Below are 8789 nucleotides of genomic sequence, written 5' to 3'. Positions count from 1 at the left end.
AATGCTGAAATGAGAGAAAGAAAGAACATAATAAGAATGGGCCATAAAAACTGAATTTCACCAATCACAGTCTCGATTAGATTACCTTTCCCTTCCGATGTCTCCAGGACGGAAATGAAGGAAATGGGAGAAATTCAATAACATATGACATCGAAATTCATTGGAACGATTTTCCCATTAGCCAGATAACGACGAGTCGAGTCACCGCAGGACTTTGTTTCACAACAGCGATGAAATAACAGTCTCCATTTGGTTCCAGTGAAAGCTCAACTTGCCTGGAAGGGCAGAGCTGTTTGCGATTTTCCGCGCGGGAGGCGAACACTATCATAACTGCAGAGACACTTTGAAATATTTGGCACGATCCCACACAACATTTAATTCCCTGGGAAGCAAACCCATTTTTCTTTTGTTTTCAACATCAATATACCGTGGGGACAGAAACAGCATTTTAACGAGCTGCAGCGTTGGAGTTGATCAGCAGAGATGGCAGTGGTGAGACTCGAACCCACGCCCCTTTCGAGAGTGGAAACTGGATCGAGCGCCATCGACCACTCGGCCACACTAACAGCCGGCCGCGCGCCCCATTTTCTTGCATTTCCAATTGTGCTCCTGCATAACGACAGATGCAAAGTCACATGAAAAGGGTTCCATGATACCTCTCCGACTGGCAAGGCTGCTGCGATGTGCCCGTCTGCAATGTCAATTTCGCAGCAGATAATGATAGCCCTTCAATCCAGACAAAAATCAATGGTAGGCTGAGTCTATCTTCGCAGACTCTTTTCAGCTACAATTGTATCTGTGAGTGCGTGAGAACATATGATCGGTTATGATTTGGTCAAATTACCATGAGCTGCTTGACATTACTGCAATTTCGATTCTTGCTTTGCTAAATGATTTCGCCCATTGCTCGAAGCAGGACGACTTTCACGTTTACACGGAACACGAAACACACCGGACTACAGGGGAAATGCACAAAGCTGAGCTGGCCGTGTTCCACATCATACCGCGCAGCATCGTTTCAGTCACTGTGTCTGTTTTGCAGAATAAGAGTCCCAAAGAATGTTCTCCACCCTAAAACCGGAGGTAGCATTACAATCCGAGAACGACAGAGCACATTGTGAGGATGCTCTGACCTCGGAGCCGGTTCGAGATGCCACTTTCCTTGCCTTTTTGCCTTAACCGTGCAATTCGCTGCAGAGATGTTCACACCTGGATATGAGCCACATGGATACCAACTGAGTCGACGAGAAGCGACTCAATAAATTATGCTAAATTCCACGGTGCTTATTAGAAATGCAGTTTCTGTTCACATCAATCTAAAAGACAGTTTCTGAACGTAGTAACAGAAGTCAAAAGGTAATTAGCTCACCCCACCCCCCACTCCGGAAGAGGTGCTAACTGCCCTTGAGTGCTTTTTGTTCTCGATGTGAAGAGCTCTCACGTCTGAGTCACCTTCACACGTCTCTGGTTGCTGAGTGAATCACAAAGAAGGAATTTCAACAGAGCTGAAACTGCCTCACTTCCCCACTCGCCCTCCCCGTTTACATTTTCCTGCTCGTCAGTGATTTAAAGAAAACCAAATGGATGCAATGTCATTCTGTAGCCTCGCTGTCGATTCCTCCGTTTGAGTTCCAACGTGGCTTAGATCTCGGGGCGCACCTTAATACTAGCGACGCTATGAAAGCACAGGTGCAGAGGTTCCCCTGAGAGTGTGATTTCTTTCATTGCTGTTGCTGATTGAATGAGCCACTAACGTGCGAACTGCTCCAAAACATGATTCAGGACCTCTGGTGACAACTCTCGCACGTTGAATAACGACAGACAGCTTCCAAATGATGTCCTTAATAGACGACTTTGGGGGTACATTTGACAGACCGATTAGTTCAGGAATCCGTGGTGCGCTGTGACACCAGCGCATCAGCTTCTTCCCTGTCTTGGAAACGGGCCGCCAGCGCAAGGAATGCCAATGCGGTACTGCTTTTCGTGGAAGGATCAGAAGGCGGTAACTACACTCTCAAACAGAATGGCATATGATCACAACCAGGTTGGAGAAAAATTTACAATACTTTGCACAGTAATTAAATGGAGTTGCATTACATTTCACTACGAGAGCAGATTTGTTCAAGCTAATTCGAAGGCAGGTTTGCAGATGGGAAAGCAAGCAAGAAAGCACCGTTTTAGTTCATGTTAAATGCTGCAGTTGAAGAGCAAAGCAGAGTCTGCCCAGTTTCGTACTGGGGACCTTTCGCGCGTAAGGCGAACGTGATGACCACTACACTACAAAAACCAGCCGCAGTCGCCTCTGCGGACGCTCAGTGGCACCCAGCACTGAAAGTTGAAGCCATTTTACCTTTCACCTTTCTGTTTCCAATAGCTCGTTGTTTAATGGGACTTGTTTAATCATGGCTATGTGGTGAGCATGGACGAGATACACCGAAGTATCTGTTTCCACGCGGTGTGCGCCAATAACATTGTGTTGCTTACACCGGCTGTAAAGGATTACTTTTTAGGGGAGCTTGCCGTCGCAGTCTGTGGCAGTATCATTTCGTCTGTTCGACTGCTCACCGGACAAGTAGCATTGTGAAACACTGCAGAAACGAACGACTTCCTTACTTTTGCTCCGACTGACCATACTGCGGGAAATTTTCCCAGATTCTCAGTTGAGGAGTTTTGCAGCTGAAAGTTACCTCAGAAACCCTGTTAATTCGTAATGTATTGAGCGAATCGCAAAACAGAAAGCATTTAACACGGAACACAAACAAAACTGGCAAACCAAATGCGTTTTCAGACACAGCGAGCATGAATGCTAAATGTGAGACAGGCCGGGGGCATGAGCCATAAAGTAATCTCACAACTAACAACAGGGCAATTCCAAACTGCTCTTTCAAACATACTGGAGCCTGAGTGCACCACCACTTCCCAGACAATGCTGAAAAGAGAGAAAGAAAGAACACAATAAGAATGGGCCATAAAAAGTGAATTTCACCAATCACAGTCTCGATTACATTACCTTTCCCTTCCGATGTCTCCAGGACGGAAATGAAGGAAATGGGAGAAATTCAATAACATTTGACATCGCAATTCATTGGAACGATTTTCCCATTTCAGAAAACAAAATAACGACGAGTCGAGCGACCGCAGGACTTTGTTTCACAGCAGCAATGAAATAACAGCCTCCATTCGGTTCCAGTAAACGCACAACTTGTCTGGGACAGCAGAGCTGTTTGCGATTTTCCGCGCGGGAGGCGAGCACGATCATGACAGCACAGACACCGGAAAAGTCGGCACTTTCCCACACCACAGTTAATTGCCCGGGAAGCACACACATGTTTCTTCAGTTTTAAACAGAAATGCAGCAGGAGTCGAAACAGCATTTTAACGATCAGCAGAAAATGGCAGCGGTGGGATTCGAACCCACGCCTCTGTCGAGACTGGAGCCTAAATCCAGCGCCTTAGACCGCTCGGCCACACTACCAACCGTCCGCGCTCCCCATTTTCTTGCACTTCCAATTGTGATGCTGCATAACAACAGATGCAAAGTCACGTGAAAAGAGTTCCATGATCCCTCTCCGACTCGCACAACTGCTGGGATGTGCCCGTCTACAATATTAATTTCGCTGCAGACAATGATAGCCCATCAATCCAGATAAGTATCAATGCTAAGTTGAGTCTATCTTCTCAGACTCTTTTCAGCTACAATTGTATCTGTGAGTGCGTGAGAATATATGTTCGCTTATGATTTGGTCAAATAACCATGAGCTGCTTGACATTAATGCACTTTCGATTCTTGCTTTGCTAAATGATTTCGCCCATTGCTCGAAACAGGACGACTTTCAGGGGAAATGCTCCTGAGTGTCCGAGATAGGTATGTACCTGTCAGGCAGGAAGGAAGCTGAAGTGCGCGGGAGCCGTGGTTTATGAAGGGATTGGAATTTCTGGTCAAGAGGAAGAAGAAGGCTTATGTTAGGATGAAATGTGAAGGCTCAGTTAGGGCACTTGAGGGTGACAAGGTAGGCAGGGAAAGACCTAAAGAGAGAGCTCAGAAGAGCCAGGAGGAGACATGAGAAGTTGTTGGCGGATAGGATCAGGATAAGCCCAAAGGCTTTTTATAGGTATTTAAGGAATAAAAGGATAAAGAGAGCAAGATTAGAGCCAATCAAGGATAGTAGTGAGAAGTTGTGTGTGGAGTCTGAGGAAATAGGGGAAGCACTAAATGAATATTTTTCAACAGTATTCACTCTAGAAAACTACAGTGTTGTCGAGGAGAATACAGAGGTACAAGCTACTAAACTAGATGTGATTGAGGTTCACAAGGACGAGGTATTCTTGAGAAGGTGGCCAGACAGGTAGATGAAAGCAAACTGGTAAATGTGGTGCATTTTGGATTTCAGCAAGGTGTTCGATCAGGTTCCCCACCGTAGGCTATTGCACAAAATGCGGAGGAATGGGATTGTGGGAGATATAGCAGTTTGAATCAATAATTGGCTTGCTGAAAGAAGACAGAGGGTGGTAGTTGATGGGAAATGTTCAGGCACACAGATCCTTGAAAGTTGCCACCCAGGTTGAGAGGGTTGTTAAGAACGCAGACAGTGTTATAGCTTTTATTAATAGAGGGATCGAATTCCAGAACCATGAGGTTATGCTACCCCTGTACAACACTCTGCTGCGGCCGCACTAGGAGTATTGTGTACAGTTCTAGTCACCGCATTATAAGAGAATGTGGAAGCTTTGGAAAGGCTGCAGAGGAGATTTACTCAAATGTTGCCTTGTATGGAGGGTAGCCCTTGCAAGGAAAGGCTGAGAGACTTGAGGCTGTTCTAATTGCTGAGAAGAAGGGTCAGAGGTGACATAATAGAAACATATAAAATAATCAGAAAGGTTAGATAGGGTGGACAGGGAGAGCCTTTTTTCCAAGTATGATGACGGCGAGCAAGAGGGGACATAGCTTTAAATTGAGGGATGATAGATATAGGACAGATGTCAGAGGTAGTTTCTTTAATCATAGAGAACTAAGGTTATGGAATGCTTTGCCTCCAACGGTAGTAGATTCGCCAACTTTAAGTACATTTACGTCGTCATTGGACAAGCATATGGAAGTGCATGAAATAGCATAGGTTAGATGGGCTTCAGATTGGTACGACACGTCGGACCAACATCGAGGTCCGGAGGGCCTGTACTGCGCTGTATTGTTCTACGATCTATGACTAATATCCACTTCGCATCTTCCTTTTCTAACCAATTCAATGTTTGTATTCTCCCACAAAACCTTCAACGCATCGAACTGGGGTCCTTTCGCGCGTTAGGCGAACGTGATGACCACAACACTACAGAAACAAGCCGCAGCCGCACGTCTTGTGGCTCAGTGGCATCCAGCACTGAAAGTTGAAGCCATTCCACGTTTCACCTTTCTGTTTCCAACAGCTCATTGTTGTCCAGTGGAATTGACATCTTGAAAACGTTAAAAAAAAGACACCTGAAATTGATGACAAAATATAGACAAGGATGTCGTCAATGTTTGGACAGTAGGGCAAGGTGGAATAGTTTGGGACTACTTTCCCTGCAGCGTAACGGCTGAGATATGATCTTATGGAAAGGTTGTAAACAGAGTATTTACGTGTATTGCCCTAGCTGGAGAGAGTTGAAAACTCGAAAACATAGGTTTAAGGTGAGTGGGCTGAAATTGACAAAGGAACTGAGGCACATTTCTCACACAAAGGATTGTGCGTGTATGGATTGAGCTACCAGAGGACGTGGAGGAGGCTATTACAGTCAGAAAATTGCAAAGGTAACCGGAAGAGTTTCTGGTTAGAAACGGTTTAGAGGGATTGGGGCCAAATACTGGGGAATGGGATTTGTTTACTTTTGGCTATGTGGTGACATAGTAACAGAAGTCAAAAGCTAATTACCTCACCCCACCCCCACTCCAGAAGAGGTGCTAACTGCCCTTGAGTGCTTTTTGTTCTCGATGTGAAGAGCTCTCACGCCTGAGTCACCTTCACGTCTCTGGTTGCTGAGTGAATCACACCGAAGGAATTTCACCAGAGCTGCAACTGCCTCACTTCCCCACTCGCCCTCCCGTTTACATTTTCCTGCTCGTCAGTGATTTAAAGAAAACCAAATGGGTTCGATGTCATTCTGTAGCCTCTCTGTCGATTCCTCCGTTTCAGTTCCAACACGACTTAGATCTCGGGGCGCACCTTTATACAAGCGACGCTACGAAAGCGCAAGTTCAAAGGTTCCTCTGAAAGTGTAATTTCTTTCATTGCTGTTGCTGGTTGAATGTGCGACTAACGTGCGAACCGGTCCAAAACATGATTCAGGACCTCTGGTGCCAATTCTCGCACGTTGAATAACGACAGACAGCTTCCAAATGAGGGCTTTCAGAGACGACTTTGGGCTACATTTGACAGACAGACAAGTTCAGGAATCCGTGGTGCGCTGTGACACCAGCACATCAGCTTCTTTCCTGTCTTTGAACCGAGCCGCCTGCGCAAGGAATGCCAATGCGGTACTGCTTTTCGTGGAAGGATCAGAAGGCGGTAACTACACTCTCAAACAGAATGGCATATGATCAGAACCAGGTTGGAGAAAAACTTTACAATGCTTTGCACAGTAATTAAATGGAATTGCATTACATTACATTTCACGACGAGAGCAGATTTGTTCAAGCAAATTCGAAGGCAGGTTTGCAGATGGGAAAGCAAGCAAGAAAGCTCCGTTCTTGTTCATGTAAAAGTCTGCAGTTGAAGAACAAAGCAGTTTCTGCCCAATTTCGAACTGGGGACCTATTGCGTGTTAGGTGAACTAGATGACCACTACACTACAAAAACAAGTCGCAGCCACCCCGGCTGTGGCTCAGTGTCATCCAGCACTGAAAGGTGAAGCCGTTCTACCTTTCACCTTTCTGTTTCCAATAGCTCGTTGTTTAATGGGACTTGTTTAATTTTGGCTATGTGGTGAGCATGGACGAGATACACCGAAGTATTTGTTTCCACTCGGTGTACCCCAATAACGTTGTGTTGCTTACACCGGCTGTAAAGGATTACTTTTTCGCGGAGTTTGCCGTCGCAGTCTGTGGCACAATCATTTAGTCTGTTCGACTGCTCACGGGAAAGGTAGTATTGTGAAACACTGCAGAAACGAACGACTTCCTTACTTTTGCTCCGACTGACCATACTCCGGGAAATTTTCCCAGATTCTCAGTTGAGGAGTTTTGCAGCTGGAAGTTACCTCAGAAACCCTGTTAATTCGTAATGTATTGAGCGAATCGCAAAACAGAAAGCATTTAACACGGAACACAAACAAAACTGGCAAACCAAATGTATTTTCAGACACAGAGATGCATGAATGATAAATGTGAGACAGTCCGGGGGCATGAGCCATAAACTAATCTCGCAACTAACAACAGGGCAATTCCAAACTACTCTTTCAAACATATTGGAGCCTGAGTGCACCACCACCTCCCAGACAATGCTGAAATGAGAGAAAGAAAGAACATAATAAGAATGGGCCATAAAAACTGAATTTCACCAATCACAGTCTCGATTAGATTACCTTTCCCTTCCGATGTCTCCAGGACGGAAATGAAGGAAATGGGAGAAATTCAATAACATATGACATCGAAATTCATTGGAACGATTTTCCCATTAGCCAGATAACGACGAGTCGAGTCACCGCAGGACTTTGTTTCACAACAGCGATGAAATAACAGTCTCCATTCGGTTCCAGTGAAAGCTCAACTTGCCTGGAAGGGCAGAGCTGTTTGCGATTTTCCGCGCGGGAGGCGAACACTATCATAACTGCAGAGACACTTTGAAATATTTGGCACGATCCCACACAACATTTAATTCCCTGGGAAGCAAACCCATTTTTCTTTTGTTTTCAACATCAATATACCGTGGGGACAGAAACAGCATTTTAACGAGCTGCAGCGTTGGAGTTGATCAGCAGAGATGGCAGTGGTGAGACTCGAACCCACGCCCCTTTCGAGAGTGGAAACTGGATCGAGCGCCATCGACCACTCGGCCACACTAACAGCCGGCCGCGCGCCCCATTTTCTTGCATTTCCAATTGTGCTCCTGCATAACGACAGATGCAAAGTCACATGAAAAGGGTTCCATGATACCTCTCCGACTGGCAAGGCTGCTGCGATGTGCCCGTCTGCAATGTCAATTTCGCAGCAGATAATGATAGCCCTTCAATCCAGACAAAAATCAATGGTAGGCTGAGTCTATCTTCGCAGACTCTTTTCAGCTACAATTGTATCTGTGAGTGCGTGAGAACATATGATCGGTTATGATTTGGTCAAATTACCATGAGCTGCTTGACATTACTGCAATTTCGATTCTTGCTTTGCTAAATGATTTCGCCCATTGCTCGAAGCAGGACGACTTTCACGTTTACACGGAACACGAAACACACCGGACTACAGGGGAAATGCACAAAGCTGAGCTGGCCGTGTTCCACATCATACCGCGCAGCATCGTTTCAGTCACTGTGTCTGTTTTGCAGAATAAGAGTCCCAAAGAATGTTCTCCACCCTAAAACCGGAGGTAGCATTACAATCCGAGAACGACAGAGCACATTGTGAGGATGCTCTGACCTCGGAGCCGGTTCGAGATGCCACTTTCCTTGCCTTTTTGCCTTAACCGTGCAATTCGCTGCAGAGATGTTCACACCTGGATATGAGCCACATGGATACCAACTGAGTCGACGAGAAGCGACTCAATAAATTATGCTAAATTCCACGGTGCTTATTAGAAATGCAGTTTCTGTTCACATCAATCTAA

General features: G+C 45.6%; 1 non-coding gene across 1 annotated transcript; it reads right to left on the bottom strand.

Annotated features, from left to right (window-relative positions):
* Positions 1–3393: 3393 nt before the first annotated feature.
* Positions 3394–3475, bottom strand: trnal-uag (transfer RNA leucine (anticodon UAG)). Its single transcript has one exon. It is a non-coding gene; the product is annotated as a tRNA-Leu (tRNA).
* Between the last annotated feature and the right edge of the window lie 5314 nt (positions 3476–8789).

This window comes from Chiloscyllium plagiosum, unplaced genomic scaffold (assembly GCF_037043375.1).
Source record: "Chiloscyllium plagiosum isolate Xiang-an unplaced genomic scaffold, Cpla_swu_hap1 HiC_scaffold_111, whole genome shotgun sequence".
In the NCBI taxonomy this organism is placed as follows: domain Eukaryota; kingdom Metazoa; phylum Chordata; class Chondrichthyes; order Orectolobiformes; family Hemiscylliidae; genus Chiloscyllium; species Chiloscyllium plagiosum.
Note: the sequence above shows the minus strand (reverse complement) of the source record. Positions and strands in the feature narration are given on the sequence as shown.